This window comes from Heteronotia binoei, chromosome 3 (assembly GCF_032191835.1).
Source record: "Heteronotia binoei isolate CCM8104 ecotype False Entrance Well chromosome 3, APGP_CSIRO_Hbin_v1, whole genome shotgun sequence".
NCBI classification, from domain to species: domain Eukaryota; kingdom Metazoa; phylum Chordata; class Lepidosauria; order Squamata; family Gekkonidae; genus Heteronotia; species Heteronotia binoei.
This window is the reverse complement of record NC_083225.1, coordinates 78,968,061-78,990,760: the sequence shown is the minus strand read 5'-3', so window position 1 is coordinate 78,990,760 and position 22,700 is coordinate 78,968,061. Positions and strand designations below refer to the sequence as shown.

The following is a 22,700-nucleotide window of genomic DNA, read 5'->3' as shown; positions in this document are numbered from 1 at the left end:
TGTTACAGCACCTAATTTCCAAATCAGTCCAAAAAGCAACACCCTAGGCTACAGCCCAGCATGCTCAGGAAACTTTTTATTAGGATTGCTAGCTCTGGGAGGAAAATACCTGGAGATTTTGGGAGTGGAGCCTAGGGAGGGTGGGGTTTGGGGAGGGGAGGGATTTCAGCAGCATACAGCGCCATACAACATCCAAAGCAGTCATTTTCTCCAGGGGACTGATTTCTGTTGCATGGGGATCAACCGTAAAAATAAAAGATCTCCAAGACCCACATGGAGGTTGGCAACCCTTATTCTTATATTGTAAGTATATGCCAAATGAGTCCCTGGAAACAGTTGTAATAGGGCAGCACCTATATTATCTCTTGGTCTTGTCATTGGCCAACCAAAACAGCTTATCACATCATTCTCCCCTCTTCCATCTTAACAAAAATCTTATGATGTGCATTAGACATGTGATTCTCAGAGTTACCCAGAAAGCTTGCAAGGAAAATTAGGAATTCTAAAATAGCTGTCCCGAGTCCTAGAGCAACAGTCTAACCATTACACCACACTAGCTGTGAAATAACAAGTAGGTATGTTCAGTAATAATATGTTAATATGACATAAGGGAGGAGTACTGCTTACAACTAAGGTACTCCTTCATCTACTCCAGGATTAATTCAACCCAATGTTTACTAACAATGCCACTCATCAGGTTATATGGACCATAAAGGATATTTCCCCATGCAGATAATAAGTGTGGTCAAATGGAAGAACGCAGAAACCTTTCATCAGGCTTACTACCCTTAAGCAAAAGAAAGAAAACTCCCCCAAATTGTTGGATGTTTATGGGACTATTCTACTGTATTGGAAAAAGAGATTACAGCCATAATTCAGTGCAGTTAAATGAAATCAATGTAGTCTAAACCTATATAACTGTGTTGGATTGTATACTCAGTTAACCTGTAGGAAATTGCTAATATGATTCAAGAGGATTTGACTTTGGATAGTTTATGTAAGAATGAAATATCATCTACAATATCATCTACAAAGAGTCAATGGGCAGTGGAATGATATGTAGTAGAACTGGCATTTACACCTACATTACTAACTTCTTATTCAAATCAAGATCACTTTTACCCCCTTCATGCATCTGATCAAGTTACCGCTTAAATACATATGTTCTAATTATATCAAGGGCTTTAAAAATATTTGCTGCGTACTTCCTCTCCACACTGTATTTTAACGTTCAAACACAAGAGTCATTTGCAAGTCCTAGCCAAGATCAGATTATTTACTAAATTATTGTGTCATGGGATGGCCAGAACGTAAAGGTGCCAGCTGCAGGCTGGGAAATACCTAGGGATTAGGGGTGGAGCCTGAGGAGGACAGGGTTGGAGGAGAGAGGGACTTCAATGGCATGTAATGTTATAGAGTCCACCTTTCAAAGTGGTCATTTTCTCCTGGTAAACTGATCTATGTCACCCAGAAGTCAGTTGTAATCCTAGGAGATCTCCAGCTACAAGCTGAAGATTGGCAAACCTATCAGAAATGGGTGTGTTATTTTGAAGTTACCCAATGCTTTTTCATTTTTCTTATTTGCCAAAAAAGAAATTCTTACAAAAAACCACTGAACAGTGCAGAGAATCAGCTCCTGGATGAAGAAAGAATGGAAACAGATACAGAAGCTTCCAACACTTCCATTTCCCAATCTTCCCTCTTAACGTAAGAACATAAGAGAAGCCATGTTGGATCAGGCCAACGGCCCATCAAGTCCAACACTCTGTGTCACACAGTGGCAAAAAAATTTTAAATACACACATACACTGTGGCTAATAGCCACTGATGGACCTGTGCTCCATATTTTTATCTAAACCCCTCTTGAAGGTGGCTATACTTGTGGCTGCCACCACCTCCTGCGGCAGTGAATTCCACATGTTAATCACCCTTTGGGTGAAGAAGTACTTCCTTTATCCGTTTTAACCTTTCTGCTCAGCAATTTCATCGAATGCCCACGAGTTCTTGTATTGTGAGAAAGGGAGAAAAGTACTTCTTTCTCTACTTTCTCCATCCCATGCATTATCTTGTAAACCTCTATCATGTCACCCCGCAGTCAACGTTTCTCCAAGCTAAAGAGTCCCAAGCGTTTCAACCTTTCTTCATAGGGAAAGTGCTCCAGCCCTTTAATCATTCTAGTTGCCCTTCTCTGGACTTTCTCCAATGCTATAATATCCTTTTTGAGGTGCGGCGACCAGAACTGCACACAGTATTCCAAATGAGACCGCACCATCGATTTATACAGTGGCATTATGATACTGGCTGATTTGTTTTCAATTCCCTTCCTAATAATTCCCAGCATGGCATTGGGCTTTTTTATTGCAGACGCACACTGTCTTGACATTTTCAGTGAGTTATCTACCATGACCCCAAGATCTCTCTCTTGGTCAGTCTCTGCAAGTTCACACCCCATCAACTTGTATTTGTAGCTGGGATTCTTGGCCCCAATGTGCATTACTTTGCACTTGGCCACATTGAACTGCATCTGCCACATTGACACCCACTCATCCAGCCTCAACAGATCCCTTTGGAGTTCCTCACAATCCTCTCTGGTTCTCACCACCCTGAACAATTTAGTGTCATCCGCAAACTTGGCCACTTCGCTGCTCACTCCCAACTCTAAATCATTTATGAACAAGTTAAAGAGCATGGGACCCAGTACCGAGCCCTGCGGCACCCCACTGCTTACCGTCCTCCACTGCGAAGACTGCCCATTTATACTGACTCTCTGCTTCCTATTACTAAGCCAGTTTTTGATCCACAAGAGGACCTGTCCTTTTACTCCATGACTCTCAAGATTTCTAAGGAGCCTTTGATGAGGAACTTTATCAAAAGCTTTCTGGAAGTCAAGGTAAACAACATCTATCGGGTCGCCTTTGTCCACATGTTTGTTCACCCCCTCAAAAAAATGTAACAGGTTAGTGAGGCAAGATCTTCCCTTGCAGAACCCATGCTGAGTCTTCCTCAATAACCCGTGTTCATCAATGTGCCTACTCATTCTGTCCTTGATAATGGTTTCTACCAACTTTCCCGGTATTGAAGTCAGACTGACTGGCCTGTAATTTCCCGGATCTCCTCTGGAACCCTTTTTAAAGATGGGGGTGACATTTGCTACCTTCCAGTCCTCAGGAACGGAGGCAGATTTCAATGAAAGATTACAGATTTTTGTTAGAAGATCCACAAGTTCAACTTTGAGTTCTTTCAGAACTCTCGGATGTATGCCATCCGGACCCGGTGACTTATTAGTTTTTAATTTGTCTATCAGTTGTAGGACCTCCTCTTTTGTCACCTCAATCTGACTCAGGTCTTTCAACACCCCTTCCAAAATTAGTGGTTCTGGGGCGGGCAAAAAGTTCTCGTCTTCCACAGTGAAGACGGAGGCAAAAAATTCATTTAGCTTCTCAGCCATTTCCCTATCCTCTTTCAGTAATCCTTTTGCCCCATGGTCATCCAAGGGCCCCACTGCCTCCCTGGCTGGTTTCCTACTTCTAATATATTTGAAGAAATTTTTATTGTTGGTCTTTATGTTTTTTGCAATATGCTCCTCATAGTCCCTTTTTGCCTTCCTGATCACAGTCTTGCATTTGATTTGCCACAGCCTGTGTTCCCTTTTACTAATCTCACTTGGAGTGGTTTTCCACCGCTTAAAGGAGTCCTTCTTACCTTTTACAGCTTCCATTACTTTGTTTGTTAACCACGCAGGCCTTTTCTTATGCCTGTTTGTGCCTTTCCTAACTTGTGGTATGTATTTTATCTGAGCTTCTAGGATTATAGTTTTAAATAGCGTCCAAGCTTCCCCAAGGGTTTTGACTCTTCTCCTTGGACTTTTTAAAAATAGGTAAACCCCAAACCCCACCTAGTTTGTTACAGCAAGAACCACTAAAATGATTACAAAGTAGGCTTCCCAACCCGAAATTGCATCCTCCTCCCCCACTCTCAAAAAATCTGGGGGCGGGGGAGAGAGAACATACCTTTAGGCATCATGTTGTACAGCTTCTGATCCGTTTTAAAATGTGTCCCTTTAAGGCTGCACAGGAAACAGGAAGGGCTTCATGGGAAAGTAACAGTTTCCATGGAGAACGGCCCCTCCCTTTCTTTTCCTGTGGAGCCTTGCTTTCGTTTTCCCAGCAAGCACATTCTGCTGGAAGAAGACCAAGTACGGTAAGTGTTTGTGTGTGTGTGAGAGAGAGGGAGGGGGCAGGGAGGGGGGATTCCCTGGTATGGAGGCCCTCCCCCCTTTAGAAAGCGTGGGGGGAGGGAAATGTCTACTAGGCACACTATTATTCCCTATGGAGAACAATTCCCATAGGGAATAATAGGGAATTGATCCATGGGTATTGGGGGCTCGGGGGGGGGCTATTTTTTGAAGTAGAGGCACCAGATTTTTAGTATAGCATCTAGTGCCTCTCCCCAAAATACCACCCAAGTTTCAAAACGATTGGACCAGAGGGTCCAATTCCATGAGCCCCAAAAGATGGTGCCCCTATCCTTAATTATTTCCTATGGAAGAAAGGCATTTAAAAAGGCGTGCTGTCCCTTTATATGTGATGGCCAGAACTCCCTTGGAGTTCAATTATGCTTGTCACTTCCTTGTTCCTGGCTCCACCCCCAATGTCTCCTGGCTCCACCCCCAAAGTCCCCAGATTTTTCTTTAATTGGACTTGGCAACCCTATTACAAAGGAAGTTATTTCTGTAGACAACTTAACAGGCAACTGACATTACCTGTATTCTATGGTTGCCAGTCTCCAGTTGGGGCCTGGAGACCTCCCGCTTTTACAACTGATCTCCAGATGGCAGAGATCAACTCCCCTTGAGAAAATGGCTACTCTGAAGAGTGGACTCTGACATTGTGCCATGCTGAGGGCCTTCCCCTCCCCAAACCCTGTCCTCTCCTGGATCCACCCTCAAAGTCTCCATGTATTTTCCAATACAGATCTGGCAACCCTAATTCTACCACAGGAGGTACAGATTTTTTGGGGGGGAGGGGAAGGATCACTTCCTGGTTCTACACGTGCAATTTTACCACATGCTGACCTCCATAATCTTTGCAAGGAGGCCAGTTGAGAATGCTACTGAGCTGGCCCCTTGAGAACTTCCTCTCTGACTCCATCTAATATTTGCATTTTTCTTTAAAAAAATAGTGCATAGTTTGAAGGCCATAATGCAACTATATTGGTTATCTAAAATTTAAATCTTACATCCTTGAATACCAGGTACTTGAACACCATTATGAACATACACACAGCAGTGAGCATTTCAATTAAGGAATTTCTATTGTTAGTGGGCAGTAAGAAAATAGAGGAACAGTGTACAGTCAGTGAGCCGTAGGATTATCCTTTAATAGAATATACATTATTAAACACTAAAGTACAGAAAGATAGCAAGAGGTGCACTCATCTACTCAGAGATTAAAAAGCATAATTATAAAGTGATTAACAGGTTGACTTTGCAAAATAAATCACCGGGATTTTTTTTTTTTTTTGGTCATGTTACTTCCAGGTATATTTTTTGGCAAGATTTCTTCCTGTGCTGATCACTATGGTAGCAAAATGCTTGGTGAAAAGTTCCACCTGATGAAAATACCTTTCTGAACAAAGGTATTTTTTCCCATGCAGAAATAAATGAAATGGGCCATTGTGATTTTATTATTGGTTGCCACTGGTGGAATCAAACAGTCACCAATGTTCATAACCATGTATTGAGCTCTTAACATTCACAAGATGTCTTATTTTAAAAAATAAAGGTAAGGATATTACAGATCTATTCTTGCTTGTGGGAATATAATTTTTTTTCTGTTTACTGCTCTTGTATAATTTTTTCAACTATACACTTCTAGAACCCTCATTCCATGACTGCATTCCATCCTATTTTGCCTTGTACCTTTCTTCCACCCTGTTCCTTTGTTTTTTTTCCATTCCGCTTTCTAGACTAATAGAGCACCGGTGGCTGCTCCCTCACCCACCACAACATTCAGTTGGTCTTTTTGTTAGTGTTTGTTCCAACTTTCTTCACTATTTTTTCAATATTATCCCAGCAAATGCAAACATGTATTTCTTTACAAGTCTGAAATGTTTGAAAACATATTTATTATTGAGAGGTTTTTTTCTCCAAAGCTGTGAATATTCATGAGCATTCCATAATATGACAAGAGTCCAGTTAATATATATGGCCATACACAAATGCCACAATGAACCACATTAAGTCTAAACCACAGGTCATTAAACAGAGACTGACAGAAATATAAATTTATCTTCTTCCACTAACAGACAACTGTGGTAGTGCTATAGCAGCACCACTGAGGTGCCTTGACTCCACTGGCTCAATTATGAAATGCAGTCAAGACATCTCAATGGTGCTGAAGCTGCTATTGTTTTAGTGCTATAGCACTCAACTTAGAATATATATTAAAAAAAAGCCTGAGGAAGATTGTGTGGTTGGAAAGTTCAGAGTAAAAAGAAGCACTGTAGGAAACATTACAATGAGGCAGTACAGTGTAGTGCTTAAGAGCGCAGACTCAGTTCAGAAGGCCAAATAACGAAACAAACAGGGGAGAAGTTAATGGAAGGTTAAAAGTTAAAATTCACAAGGTTAGAGAAATGGAACTGAATTTTTTTACTAAATGGTATAGAACTCCGGCTACTTTAGCCAATATGTATCCTGGGTTGAGCCCTAAGTGTTGGCACTGTAAGAAAGAGAAGGGATGGTACACCCACATGTGGTGGGAGTGCCCTGAGGCCAAGAAATTATGGGTAATTGTAGTGGGAATGATAAAGAAACTCTTTCAGGTAGAGCCGAGAATTAACTTTGAATTAATGCAGATGAGTGTATTAGGGAATGAGACAATAGGGAAGAATAATCAAGATTTACTAAAAGCAATGATATCAGCGGGTAAAGCGGTAATAGCGGCAGGATGGAAGGATAAAAGTAAATGGAAGGAAAGAACTTGGCATAATTATCTCTCTGATTTTGTTCAGTCAGATATAGCTGCTATAATGTCCCAAGAAGGATCATGGGAGGAAAGAAGACCAAGAATCAAGGAAAAGTGGCGGACCTACCTGAAATGGGCGAAGGAAGAAAGGAGAGTGGACATTCAGTGGAAGCTTCAAGTCCTTTGTCCCTGGCTGGAAGAAGAAGAGGATGTATAGACTAAGGGGGGTGGGTTGGGGGAAATATGTAAAATGGATATCAGAAAGTGTGTAGAGAAATGGATAATGAATAATAATAATAAAATATACATATACATATAAATAAGAGCACAGACTCTAATTTGGAAGAACTGGGTTTGATTCCCCACTCCTCCATGTGTAGCCAGCTGGGTGACCTTGGGCAAGCCACAGTTCTCTCAGATCTGTTCCCTCAAGAGCAGTTCTTGAAAGAGCTCTCTCAGCCCCATCTATGTCACAGGGCATCTGTTGCAGGGAAAGGAAGGTAAAGGAGATTGCAACCAGCTTTGAGACTCCAAGTGAACGGTGGGGTATAAATCCCATCTCCTCTTCTTCTTCTATCGACATTTAAACATCATACCACTGTGATTCAGAAGTGCAACAAAGGTGCAGAAAATAGAAGAAAGCAGTTTCCCTCAAAAGCAGCTCAACTATGCTTTGCTAACCCAATGCAAATTCTGCTAGCAAGCCAGTTACTAAAACAGGTCTGTCTAAAATGACAGCAAAATCCATTAGCAACAAGTTCCTAAAACAGAATACAAAGGCACTTTGAAAAGAAACAGTATGTATGTAAACCATTTTGGCTGCCAGGTTTTGTTTAGTAGCATTTCTAGGGTTGGTACAACTCCCATGCCACCAGCTGCTGGCGGGGGGTGGGAAGGTAGGGTTGCCAGCTCCAGGAGGGGGGACTTCTGGAGATTTGGGGATGGAGCCTGGGAGTACATGGACCTCAGCAGAGTATGATGCCATATAGTCCACCCTCCAAAGCACCTGTTTTCTCCAGGGGAACTGATCTCTGTAATCTGGTGATGAGCTGCAATTCTGGGGTATTCCTAGGTCCCACACAGAGGCTGGCATCCCTAAGAATTTCAGATATAAATCGTTTTGGAGTCTAGTAGCTTAACTTCCAGCATTTCAGACACAACTGTTTGTCCCCCATTTGTAATGTATCGCTGTATTGACATATCAGTCCATTAGTATAGCACAAAAAGTTGGATTTTTTAAAACTGCAGTACCAGAAAAAAGGTATGGTTTGAAACACAAACAGCAAGTCCCATGTGATTAATAAATGGATGTAAATGTTGTTTAAAACTTCTCACTTTGCTTTATGCCAAGTTGGGGCAAAAAAAAAGGGGGGGGAAACGGTTAAAATGAAAATGCCCACAATAATCATATACCAGAACAGCATTGTAACTTGTTTTGGGGCCGCTTAGTTCAGAGAAAGATGCATATGCATCAAATCTGTAAAAGACGTGAATTGGATGGCACTGCAAATAACACATGCTGAATTAAAATTCAAGAGGTTCACTGCAACTTCCAACTGTTTTGAAACTCAAAGAGATTAAAGTTAAGCTAGATAAGAAGTAGGAAAAGCACTGCAAGGGAAAAGAGGAGAATTTTAAGTGTTAAATAACTGGGTGGATGTGAGTTTATTATCAGCTACAACAATGTAATACTATTGAAAAAAGGAAATGCCATTTTCAGCTTAACTAGCAGAAGCTTTGGAGCCAAGAAACGCAAAATAGTACTGGTTTGGCATTATCTGGAATTCTGCATTCACAATTTTGGCTTTACAAACTGGAGAAGGTTCAAAGAAGAGCAATGAAATGGCAATGTGTTTGAAATCCCAGATTGCAAAGGAAGAAAAAAAGGATTTGAACAGGGTCTTTGAGCCTAAAGAAACAAAAAAGATGCAAGGAAACTGCACATGAAAAAAACAAAAATGTCTACAAGTATACAAAAAAAATGATATGCATGCAATCTGGAATGATAAAATTACAAGTTACAGGAGATACACTAAGCATCAGAATGAAAAAAAAAATACAAGTTGACCAAGAAACTATCACTGGGAGTGACTTGTTACACATCACCAGAGAAAATTCAAGAGATTACTTAAGAAAATGTAAGTCAAAGTCTCTTTGTTCTACCCTCAAACTCTGGATGCAAAGATTGAACTGGATGCAACAATTATCTTCACCTGATAGGGGATGACTCATCATTTAGTTGAAAGGAATCCTTGGATCCAACCTGCTCCAGGTAATTAATCTCTTTCTTAAGCAGCTAATTCAGAAGTTGCCTGACCATATTTCAAAATATATAGCACCAACAATATATATGGGTCTTTCAGGGTATAAAAACAGATCACTACTCTGATGAGCTTACAATGTTCATTGGCAACTGCAAAATATTAGCATAAGCACAGATAATTGGTCTGGGGCCCAGATATATTATAATATCATTACCCAAGTATTTTTCTGAACCGAGTTCAGCAGCACCTTTATGACCAATGAAGTATACAAGATTTCAGTTTTCAGATAAATTGAAACAGGACTTCCTCAACCATTCCCCCACCCTCTACCTATGTGTAATAGTTGAGGAAGTCTTATTTCAATGTACCTGAAGAAGTGTGCAGGCACATGAAAGCTTATACCCAAAATTGAAATTTGTTGGTCTTAAAGGTGCCACTGGGCTCAAACTTTGTTCGATTGCTTCAGACCAACATGGCTACGCAACTGAATCAAGTATTTTTCTGTTCACTTTTCATAGGTTGCGTTCACTTAAGGTCAATAACCATAATTCCAGTCTAACAGCCATGACAATTTGCATGTGAGTTTCACAACTAGAATGAAGTTCACATTTACAGAATTACCTATTGCTATTTTTTTCTTTCTGTCTAGAACAGGAACCTTTATTAATGTCATCCTCAACCCTTGTTCCATCTTGCCTCTGAGACCTTGTGCTTCAAAAACCCACAATACTCCAGTGTCAGAGTGGATGAGTCACTCTTAACCATTTATGTAGTCTGTATGCTGAAAAGACCAAATATCTCAATGGCAAATTAGACTGAATTATATACACACTTGAATTGTATGACAGAAAACAATTATTGATGCATACCAATATTTTGGCTTTCTCAGTATAAATAGAAATAGTCCTTATAACTCTTATGTAAAAGCTTGTAGCCAAAGAATTCCCTCCACTCATTGAGTGTACAATTGAGTACACATTGTGTGTACACTGACTCAGAAGAAAGATACCAGCAGACATACATACAAGTGAGCTTGTGCCAGCATCTCCTACCTGAATAGGTCTCCCACACTTGCCTGTTCAAATTCATGACAGCAAGCACAGGATTTAGCAAGTTCGAAAAATGAGAAGTCTGCATTTATTATATACTTTAATAAGTTTAACACAATGAAAATTGTGTGAACTTCCCCTCTGAATAAGCCCAAATTACAAACTTCAAAGAACAACTCCTAATGAAGTGTGCATGCACATGAAAGCTTATACCCAAAATCAAACTTGTTGGTCTTTAAAGTACCACTGGACTCAGACTTTGTACTCCTGCTAAAATGGATCTTCTAGTAGGAGAAATGTTTATCTACTAATAGAGTACTAAGTTTCTTTACTGTTAAACTTTTGAAGCTATTGGACTCTGAAAAATATCAGAAACTTTGCCTAACTCATATGAAGGCCTTTCTCAAAACAACTTTAACACCATAGCTGTATATCATTCCCAGTGCTGTAAACCATGAAACAGAAGAGATAATATAGCCCATACAAAAAAACAAAACAAATACCCTATATGCAAGTAAGGTCACCTCTTAATTTCATTGAAGGTGCTAATATGTGCCACTAGAGGAATGATGTCACAGATCATGAAAGGCAATGGTTATGCATGAAGAACTCTGCTTATGTGCTAGACATTTCCCACCTGCTAAAGATAACTGAATAGAAGTATAAATCGATGATGCGGTCTCATTTGGAGTACTGTGTGCAGTTCTGGTCGCCGCACCTCAAAAAGGATATTATAGCATTGGAGAAAGTCCAGAAAAGGGCAACTAGAATGATTAAAGGGCTGGAGCACTTTCCCTATGAAGAAAGGTTGAAACGCTTGGGACTCTTTAGCTTGGAGAAACGTCGACTGCGGGGTAACATGATAGAGGTTTACAAGATAATGCATGGGATGGAGAAAGTAGAGAAAGAAGTACTTTTCTCCCTTTCTCACAATACAAGAACTCGTGGGCATTCGATGAAATTGCTGAGCAGAAAGGTTAAAACGGATAAAAGGAAGTACTTCTTCACCCAAAGGGTGATTAACATGTGGAATTCACTGCCACAGGAGGTGGTGGGGGCCACAAGTATAGCCACCTTCAAGAGGGGTTTAGATAAAAATATGGAGCACAGGTCCATCAGTGGCTATTAGCCACAGTGTATGCGTGTATATAAAATTTTTTGCCACTGTGTGACACAGAGTGTTGGACTTGATGGGCCGTTGGCCTGATCCAACATGGCTTCTCTTATGTTCTTATGTATACTTAATGTTTATGCTCCTCCCCAAAATGGTAAACATCAGCATAGTACTAATCCACTAGGCAGTATTTATACACATGTAAAGACCAGTTCTATGCCATCCAACAGGTCACTGAGACAAGTAAGAAGCAGAACAAAAACATCAGGTATCCAGAATGACTTTTCATAAAACAGATAGCTGAATCATTGCACTGTGTACAATTGTAAAGGCTGTTCACTTCTCAGCTACCATTACTAGAATGTACTATGTGGATGCAATATTTATCTTCCTCTTTTACCTAAACCCTTTATAATCAATAAATGCATTAATTATCTTTTCATCCCTTTTGTGGCCTATTACTAATCTATATTTGCTTACACTGCAAAGTATTATACACCCATAATTGAATTGGTGAACTACAGTGACTCCTCTTTCTTTCCCTGCAGCATACCTGCTATAACGACTTTTAAAATATACGGAAATAGCTAGACTAACTAGCTGTAATTGTACTTCATAGATGCTATTTGGGGTCTTCCATAGATGCTGTTTGGATATTTAATGTAAATACTTCTTTCCTTGCTCTCTAGCATGATAGATGGCAACATGATAGGGTCTTATAATGAAAATGCTGACACATCCTTATCTATGACTGTGTGAATGGAGCTATTATAATTACACTTTAGAACGTGAGCACCACTGGATAAGTTGCTAGTTTTTAATCATATTAATCAGAGCTTGCTTATTTCAACTGCCATAAATTATAAAGGAGTCTGCTTTGTAAAAATGGAAGGTTGGCCAAGCACTAAAAATTATATTAGTTATAAAACATTTAAGTAGATCCAAATACTTTGCTGCAAAGCAGCTGAGAATATAGAAATACTTTCAGCAATTAGCTAGGTTTTGTCTCAGTGACAAAACAAAAGTAATGCCATTGTACTCCTAGCAGCAATGTACTAGTATGCATGTTACAGAAATATCATCCCAGGGATTATTCCATGCAATTTTAATCAGAAATTTGCCTGAGGAATTTTCTACAAATCATTTGACTGTGATTTACCATCTCTCATAGATCAAGCCTGCTGTACTACAGGAATACAAAATCTCTCAAGCTTCCTTCTCAAGAGAAAGTACTTTATGCCTGGCTGTTTAAACCAGTACAGTTTAAAAAAAAAATCTATTGCTCCTGAAACCTGAAGGCCTAATTCATTTTAGGCTGACATTGATGACAAAATTACTATTGATGTTATTGGGCTTTGAATTGTACCCTGGGCATGCAAAAGTCAAGAAGGTTCCCATTTGTAAACTTGTTTTAGTTTAGAGAGTGGCTTTTCATCAAGTACCCTATTGCATATCAGAAGAAAACACTACATACAACTTACACCAGATGGGTATCTTGATACTGTGCAAAGTGAAATGCTGATAAGTGACTGCAAAAAACAAACAAATAAAAACACTCGACTACAACCTAATACTAGGACATCAACACATTTATCAGAAAGTAGCCCAGCACAAGCATCAACAGCCTGAACAATATCCTTGCAAATATTTATATAGGTTATAAGCATATTCTTAAACTATTCTTAGCTTAAATAGGCCTCCTCACATCTCCCATCTTTCCCTACTGTCTTCCCAAACTGTTACTCTCACAGAATACTTGTGTGTAACTAATTCTTTAAAGAATTGCTTTTCTGACAATGCAACCAATGCAGGAAATCCTACAAGTAATCAAAGAATGAGTAACGTACAATGATAGGAAGGTGGAAGGGAGTAGGAAATTTCTGAAAATTACAAAAGAGCCAATGGTGCATGGGAGTTCCTGTAGTGTTATTCTGACCCCTGAAGGATGAAAACAGGAGTTAATTTCATGTCCATATTTTTCAATTTACTTAATATATTCCATGAATGCCAAGCTCTAAACTGCATTAGTACAATTTATTACTGTCTGTCTCAGTTTGTCCTCCAAAAGAAGAAAGAGAGAGCAGGCACCAACTAGAGAGCCAAGTTTAAAATAGACATGTCTAAAGAGAATTACATAAGGTACTAAGATTCCAAACCAAACTCTGTGCATCTTTGGAAGTTATGGGATAATAGCTAGTACCTTCCAGTCTCCCCACCCCCACCCTGCAATATAAATGTGGCTTTTCAAGCACTGGATAACTCCTATTTTCTCAGTTCTTCCTAACTAATACATTCTATAGCGGATCTTTATTTCTTGCTTCACTGAGCCTACAAGGAAATGGCCAAGGGCACAGTGAAGGTGTGATAAGGCTTTCAACAGTGGAACAGTTTCTCCACACTTCTTTTATAAGACTTTCTCATGGGGAGAAGTTCTGTACACAGGACTGAGGCTATTAAAATGATAACCCCTATACCTGCAACTTTTCCTTGTGTTAAGATAGCATCATACAGGATAAATCAAGAACCATCACCTGTTACCTTTTTTGTCTTCATTTGAACACATGAAGTTATTGTTCTCCTTGATCTTTTGTACCTCAAAATCTACATTACATCTTTCCAGACCCACATTTACGTTGTTAACATACTGCCTTTAAAAAAGACTCAACACAACACACTATCTTGGCTTATGTTTTCCAGGTGTCAATGAAAGTCACTTTCTCTTAATCCTTTGATATGTACAAAAGTTTCAGGCCCAAAGCACATTTCCCACTACCTGATCTGACCTAATAGCTGTAACAATTAGATAGAGACTAGTATAAGGTGCATCTTAAAGCAAATGACAAATCCTATTGATTTGTTCCAGTCTTTTATATGTGCTTTCATTTGGGTGTGGCTGCACTTCCACTCAACCATCCTGGTCTACTTTACACAAAGATTATTTCTGGGTCACCTTTCTGAACAGGAGTCAACCAAATCAGTTCACTTATGCAGCAATGATGAGATTCTTTTAAGCTTAGAAAGTGCCTTTCTAAACAGGTGTGGCTAAAACTATGATACCATGTCCCTGAGACAACTGTTCTCCTAAGGAAGGAAATGGGGGAACCCAACCTTTTCCTAAATTCTTTCAGCAATCAGTTTCCAGTTGCCTTCTAAAGTTAACGCAAGTGATAGATACACTGCATGATTAAGTTATTAGAAGCAATCAAGTTACATCATCATTGATCAAGCATAACTATGTCAGTCTTCTTCGATATACAGCAGTATCTCTTCTGCCATCCATTATGCATGAACCACCAGCTGTACATGGGAGTCTATATTCCAGCACACAATATACAACTTTAGCATTGCAGTGCATTGCATTGCACCACGTCATCACTATTGGTTCCTCAGTCACTTCCCCTCCCCTTCCCTCTTATCAAAATGCATTTTGCAGAGAAAGATTTGACAATGGGAGATGCTTTTGCACCCAGGGAATTCTCTTTTTTCTGTTTCTGCTCTATAGCACTGTTCCGTATCCTGCACACCATTTGCCCTAGTGAACTGCAAGGAAAGATGGCAAGATCTTAACTCTGCTTATAGATTTCCAGCTTCTTTGCACGTGGTTGGGTCTCCAGGTTTCAAGAGACAAGTTACTGGATACAAAAGAAAGAAATTATTTTACAAGACAGGTGGAATACAAAGTGACCAAGGGCAACTTGAAATATTTCATGCATTCTTTAACACCTGACACCTTCTTGGCTCTCTTCTGACAATCCAACCAAGATTCAAATCATCATACATCCTCAGCAGCTTTATCCTCAGGGAAGTAAAACCAATTGAACTGGATTTGTGCTTAAAGTTCACCAACTTGACCTGAAATTCGGCTTCTCTCTATCTTTAATGCAGCTGCAACAGAATCCTGCACAGAATTGGAGGCGGAGGGACTTATCTCTGAACAGAGAGATGGGAACCTATTTCATATTAAATAGGTTCTGTTGCTGAGTGCTCCCCTGACTGCTGTAGATCCTTTCTGACCAAAACCAAATCTGATGCAGGGGAAAGGGAGTGAGTTTGCCTGAACTGAATTCAGCCTCTTGTCCACCATCAATAAGCAGGGGCAGGGAAGGCAAAACCCCTCACTCATGCTTTGATTTATCACAAAATGCACTCTCCAAAAATACCTACTGCAGTTGTTCCAGTGAACTGCCAATAATAGCAAGCGGCGCCCCCCCCCCCCCAATTCCAATGTAATGCAGCAATTATGAAAGTAGTCATTTCAATCACAAGCAACCAAGTTCAGTAGCCCCTCCTTTAGGCTTTTTATATACGGGGTTTTTTAAAAAAAAAAAAATGATCTTACCCTCCACAGTCTTGCAAAATATTCGTCTCCTGGTATCAGTCAGTAAGGTAATTGCTGGTCATCACAATGCGTAGTCAGGGAATCCACGTTTTGTGTGTGTTTAAAAAAAAACAAAACTCCGGGATTTTTTTTTTTTTTTGCTAGCAATTAATAAGGCGAAGGAGATGCCCATTCACAAGTGCCAAGTTCACCATCCAAGCAGATAATTCCATATAGAGCTAAAGATCCTTCGCAAGGTTTGCCTTCTGCTAGTTCTCGAAGTGGCCAGGTTGCTCACGGATGGTACAATCCAAGCAAGAAGCAGAAATTAAAATTAAGAAGGGGGTAAAGCCGGCAGGAAAGGGGAGAGCAAGAGGGGAAAAAAGATTGATAACCTCAAAAGTCTGTAAGCAATAGGTCAAGAAAGGAATCTTGGATTGTGAGGATAGAGCCTTTTCAAAATCTCTCGGTGCACAAGTAAAAATTCCAAACCCACCATGCAACCATAAGGAAGAAAGAATCCTATGTATATTTCACAAGTATTCTACAATAACGGATCCGACGGGGTTTTCCTTGCACTGTACTGCTATGTGGAAAGCACACAGCCCCTGCTGTTTGAAAGGATGTCTCCCGGGTCCTAAAACTCCCAACAAGCAAGAAGGGGGGGGGGAATTAAACCAAATAGGAGGGGGAGGAAAATCCCACAGTTGTCCGTTTGCCCTGAAGGATGCTAGTCTTCTGTGAAAATGACAAGTGAACAAAAACAAAATAGCTAGTCCTGTGATGAATAAATACAATCCACCCCAAATATCCTAAGGAAGAGGAAGGGAGGGAGAAAGGCAAGCAGGCAGGCAGAGAGAGAGAGAGAGAAACTGCAATGCATAAACGATTCCAGTGTTTCTACAAGATCGGCTCATTTGATTGAATGCATTCTCTGCTTTGCTGCAAGTCATAAAGAAGATACTGTTACTGCCACCCAATGGATACTTTAGTCCTAGCCAATCGTTACTCAACTGCCTCTCTGCAAAGCACTGGTGGAGAGAAGACTGGCCTTTTGGGGTGAGAAACAGCAAAGAAAGATGTCAGGACGGTCCACCAACACCAGAGAGGAACCATCCGGTTTGTTCGTTTTTCACTAGAACGGGAAGTGAACTCGCAACAGGAGCTAGAAAGAACCTCTACGTATAGAGGATCTGCACTGATCAGCTGATTTCTCTCCTCCTCCCCCCCCCCCAATTTCCCAAATGAAGGGTTGTTTTAAAAGCCATGAAGCATTATCTATTCTTGGATTCTTTTTTTTTTGTCTCTATAAGCAAACTGTGGGCCTCGCTGTTGCCATGGGATCTTCTTTGTGCGAACTCTCTGAACTGTGTGGGAACAGGATTTTTAAAAAATTCTTCCTTCTTTACACTTTTTTTTTTTAAAAAAAACCTTTCTCTTTCTCCCCTCTAACAATTCTGAAAATAGGTAACAAAACCTTGCTGCATTATTGCCAATTAAGGCTAACAGAAGCTGCAAGGTGTTTCTAATTAGGAATTTTAATTACCTCACCAAAGAAATTCTCATTTGCAGATGTTTGGAACATTAAACAACTGCTCTGCTAAATTTTACAGTTGAAAATTTCTCACCCACCCCTTTCCCCCCTCCCCCCCATCACCACCCTCAAAATCTATTTATAGAAGTCAGTGATGCCTTTGACATGAGTAAGTCTATGTGGGAGATTGGGAACAGGAGGGAAATGAGAGGGAAGACTAAAACCCTAAAGCTATTTACATGAAAAAAAACTCCATAGAATTTAATGGGAATTCTGCATACCTGTGGTTAAGGATCAAGCTGGAAGAAATAAGACTGCCTGGATTATTCATACTACCTGTACTTGAGTAATGTTGATTCAGGAGAGAATACTCACCTGCTTCCTCTTTTCTAAGACAGCCCCCATGCTTCAGGCACAGGTTGTAATAGGGAAATAAAGTACCTGTTACTTTAAGCTCTGTTTCCTGTCAAAACAGGTGAAATTTTACTTATCTTTATGCTTTGCAAGAACTTTTGCCCTGCAACATCAATACCTAGAAGCTCTGCCCCTTAGGAGAATGGTAATATAAATAGGATGAATATGCATAGCCTGTACTATTGTCATGGTGGTGCAAAATGCCTTCAAGTCACAGGCAACTTAAAGGAATCCCCATAGCAGGCCCGTACCCAGAAAATTTTGGGTGGAGGGGCCCCCGCCACACGGCCAGATGGTCCCATTTGCATGGAGGGTTCCTCCAAATTGCCCTGTTTGCACCAAGAGCTCCTCTTGAGGAGACCTTCGTGTAAATGCCAACCCAGATGAAAACAAAGGAAAAGAAAAGGAAAAGTCTCTGCTTCCCTCCCGCAGTGCTAGCTAGAGCGGTTTGGCATCTGCCGGGCACTGGCCATAGAGACGCCGCGGATAGAGAGAATCTCCTGCTTTGCTGACCTTGTGAATTTCACCCTCCCCCCTTCCGTTGGGACCAGCGGCTGCCTTGTCAGTTTCAGGAGTGAGCGCAAAAAGCTGCCCCCAGTTGGAGAAAGTTGCTTTGTGTTGCCTTTGATTTTTTAAAAAACAATCCCTTGGTGGGAGGGTTTTCTCTGTTGGTTTTTTTTCCTTCATGCAAATGCCACCCTTACTGAGCAGCAGCAGCCCTGGAGGCCCTCCAGCAGAGGAGCCCTACAGGGGAAAGGGGGTCTTAATACAGGAGCCATGCCCCCTCGTGGCCTGCCCCATAGTGGTTTCAAGGCAAGGTATTTTGCCTTTGCCATTGCCCTTTCATTTGTTCTATGTTTGTTACACATCACAGGGTTGTAACAGGATAGGAAAGTTGCTTACTACTGAGTATCTACAGAATGAGATTCTGAAATTTTGCAGAAGTTTCCTTCTTCTCTCTTTTCTTTTTGATCAAAATGGGATTGATTAGAAACAAAATCCAATTTTCTAAAAAGCAAAGAAAAATAGATAGTTGGATATTGGGGAAATTAGGAAAAGTAGTAACTCAGCAATTTCCAGGTATGACTGGATGAATTTGAGTTGGGACCCTGACATGTTGAAAGAAGAGGCTTAAGCTTTCCCTGAAACCATGCCATATTTCTAACCTGACACAGCCCTGGGAATCTGCCATTTGTTGAGCTGGGGAAACTTTCTAGTATTCTTTAGTATATATAAATTCAGGTGGGTAGCCATGTTGGTCTGAAGCATCAGAACAACGTTTGAGTCCAGTGGTATGCTTAAGACTAACAAAGTTTTATTCAAGAGATAAGCTTTTGTGTGCACACACACTTCTTCGGATACAATGAAATGGAAATTACCAGTCCATACATAGAAGTAGAGGGTAAGCAGTACACTAGCATGATAAAGATGTTTAACAGATTCCAGGACCAAACAGGAATGACAAGCTTAGTTTGTATGGTTTCCATTTATTTGGGTTTAATTTTGAAGGAAAACATGGTGAAGAAAATAAATATGTTAAAATTGGACATTGATAGGCAGATGTATCCTTAATTGTGGAATGCGGAAAGTAATTACTTGAGACCCTGCCATTATGCTCCATCCACCTTCTCTCAAGTAAGGAGATTACCTTATAGCTTCTTCACAATAGGCCAGTTGGCTGTGTACAGTTAAATCCTGTGTCCCAGACCAGAGAAATACTTTCCAATCTACCATTACAAATTACATTATATTTACTATTCATTACAATCTACAAATATATTCCAATTAAGAAATAAACAGGATGCATGGCTCTTCTGGGGGACTGGTGAGAATACAGATTTAAGGTCTGAATGATGTTAGCGTATGTAGTGAGAGAAGAAACCAATATCCCTGTCAAGTTCTGGGGATTCCATTGTTCTGAGTGTTGTAATCACTTGCAACTCAGCAATTTCCCTTTCTAGTCTGTTCCTTAGCAAGAAAAATCCCTTTGCAACCACACAGCTACTTTGAGTTCATCAACTGAATGTCCTGGAAGGCTGAAGTGTTCTGCTACACAGGGGTTCTGGTGCCCCTAGGCCAAGGCCTGTCTCCCGACCCCCCATTTCTTCTTCCATGCACTTTGTGATGTCATCCAGAAGTGATGTCATCGGGCTGCTCACACTTCACATGAGTGCTCAGCTTGCCCCTTTGAAGCAGGGCTGGGCCGAGAACTCACAGGAAGTGTCATCGGATGCCAGTGGGTGCTGGAGACGGAGGCCAGCAGTCACGGGGAGGTGGAGCCAGCAGAAGCGGGGAGGCATGCGGGGAGGTGGAGGGCAGCGGGGGGTGCCCAAGGCAGCTGCCTACTTGGCTTACTCCCACGTTCCAGCCCTGCTCCTTCAGGTTTCTTGTTGGAGAAGTGACAGCCTGCTAAGAGTCCAGTTACTGTAACTTCTGCCAAAATAACAGTTTAGTCCACTTGTGCTCTAGGGAGAGTTGTGGAGCATTCTCTAACATTTAGGTCAGGGGTGTCAAACTTATTTATGAGGGTTAGATCTGACATAAATGAGATCTTGCAGGGTTGGGCCAGGCTATGTCGGGCCAGACCATGTGTGTACCTATTTAAGATTAGATAGCAGAGTTATAAACTTTATAAAGACACAGACAATCACAATTAATTTTTTTTTAAAAAAAAACCTTAGAACATACTTAAAATGTTAGCACTTGTTGGTTTTAAAGGTGCTTTCTTTGTATTTCTCCCATGGGCTCCAGGGAACTGGGCAAAGGAAGCTCTGGTTCTTTCCTTCCTTCCCCAGGGGACCAGGAGGGGGAGGTGCCTCAGCCAATAGAAGGAAGAGAGGTTTGGCTCAGTAGCTCTGCTGTGTGATTGAGAGAGCCTGGAAAAACAAGCTCTGCCTCTCCCCCCTTCCTCCGCAAGGGAGAAATCTCAGTCAATGACAAAAATAGAGGTTTTGCTGTATCCATTTATCCTTTGGTGTAGGGTTTGACCTGCTTGTACTATGTAAAGAAGGGCATGGTAGGAAGGTGAGCATGTGAATAAGTCTGAAATGGTATAATTGGTATTTACATTACTTTTAGTCTGCCTTTTTTCATGGGGACTCAAGACAGATTACATGTAGTGATTCAGTATACTCAACAAAGTGGGACATTCTATACACAATACATTAGGATTGCAGAAGTTTGGAATCACCAGAAAGAACTGAAACATAGCATAAGTGGTATAAAATTACACAATAGGATCCTATGCAACAATCCCTAACCATTTATCCAAGTAAATTTGTGAAGCCTTTTGTATATTGCAACCCTATTATCTGCACATAAAAGCCCTGTTGAATAATTATTTTTTGCATAGTTTGTAGGAGTAGGAGATTGCCTGACATCTTTGAGCAGACCATTCCATAAGGTGGGAGCCACAAAGGAGAAAGTACTTGTATGGCAGTTGTTGATTTTGCCCAGCAACTGCTTATTTTTATGATGACACTCACAGAAGCCCCTGCTGACATGTCCAAAGCTGTAGTGGTGGAGCACAAGAGGAGAGGCTGTCCAGCAGGTATGAGGGACCAAGACCTTAAACTGATTCTGGCAACAAATGGGCAGCCAATGCAGTGTCTGCAGAATGAAGAAGAGTTGGTTTTTATACCCTGATTTTACCATAAGGAGTCTCAGTGGGTTACAATTGCCTTCCCTTCCTCTCCCCACAACAGTAACCTTGTGAGTTAGGTGGGGCTGAGAGAACTGTGACTGGCACAAAATCACCCAACAACTTCATGTGAAGCAGTGAGGAATCTAACCTGGTTCTCCAGATTAGAGTTTGCCACTCTTAACTTTTACACTAGCCCACTACACACTGTGCTGTGAGTAATATGCATATTCCATCTGGTTCCTGATACCAGTTAGAATTTCTGAATTATTATAAGGGGAGACCAATGTACAGTATATTATAAGTAGTCAAGTCTCAATGTGGCCAGGTAAGCCATATCAAGACAAGGGACCATCTTATGGACAAGTTGGCAAAAATCATCTTTTGTAGCTGCATTAACTTGCTTCTCCCTTGCGTAGTGCAGACGGCCAAGTGCTCCTCACAGACAAGGCATCCATATTGAAACGGTGGTCGGAGTATTTTCAGGTTCTCTTCAGTGCCAACCGCGTAGTTCAAGATTCAGCAATTCACCTCACCCCACTTCAACCAGTGAAAACAGAGTTGGATGAGATCCCCACTCTAGAAGAGACTGTTAAAGCCATCAAGCAACTGAAAAGTGGCAAGGCAGCAGGAGTTGATGGAATTCCACCAGAGATCTGGAAGCATGGGGGCACAGTACTACATAGCTCACTTCACAAAGTACTTGTCACCTGCTGGGAACAAGGCAAATTACCACAGGACTTTCGCAATCATCATCACCCTATACAAGAACAAAGGGGAAAAGTCAGACTGCTCCAACTACCGGGGGATAACCCTGCTCTCCATCGCAGGCAAAATCCTTGCCAGAATACTCCTGAACAGACTGGTGCCCACCATTGCAGAAGAACTCCTCCCAGAGAGCCAGTGCGGCTTCAGAGCTAACAGGAGCACCACCGACATGGTATTTGTTCTCAGGCAGCTCCAAGAGAAATGCAGGGAACAGAACAAGGCTCTGTATGTGACTTTTGTCGACATTACCAAAGCCTTCGATACCGTTAGCAGGAAAGGCCTGTGGCAAATCTTGGAACGTTTAGGATGTCCCCCAAGGTTCCTCAGCATGATCATCCAGCTACACGAAGACCAGCGAGGCCAAGTCAGACTCTGCAACGACCTCTCGGAGACCTTCCCAATAGGCACAGGTGTAAAGCAAGGCTGCGTTCTCGCGCCAACTCTCTTTACGATCTTCTTTAGCATGATGCTTCAAAGAGCCGCAGTACATCTAGATGATGACGATGGTGTCTACATCCGCTATCGCACCGATGGCAGCCTGTTCAACCTGAGGCGACTAAAGGCCCACTCCAAGACGATGGAAAAACTCATCCGAGAGCTACTGTTTGCTGATGATGCTGCACTCGTCTCC

At 41.2% G+C, this 22,700-nt stretch overlaps 1 protein-coding gene across 1 annotated transcript in view; it reads right to left on the bottom strand.

Annotated features, from left to right (window-relative positions):
- IL1RAPL1 (interleukin 1 receptor accessory protein like 1) overlaps positions 1-17,606 on the bottom strand; it is a 1,501,437-nt gene extending 1,483,831 nt beyond the window's left edge. The window contains exons 1-2 of the mRNA XM_060234094.1: positions 17,529-17,606; positions 15,735-16,655 (exon numbers count right to left, since the gene is read on the bottom strand). The gene's annotated coding sequence lies outside the window, so the exon portion shown is untranslated. The remainder of the gene's footprint in view (positions 1-15,734; positions 16,656-17,528) is intronic.
- Between the last annotated feature and the right edge of the window lie 5,094 nt (positions 17,607-22,700).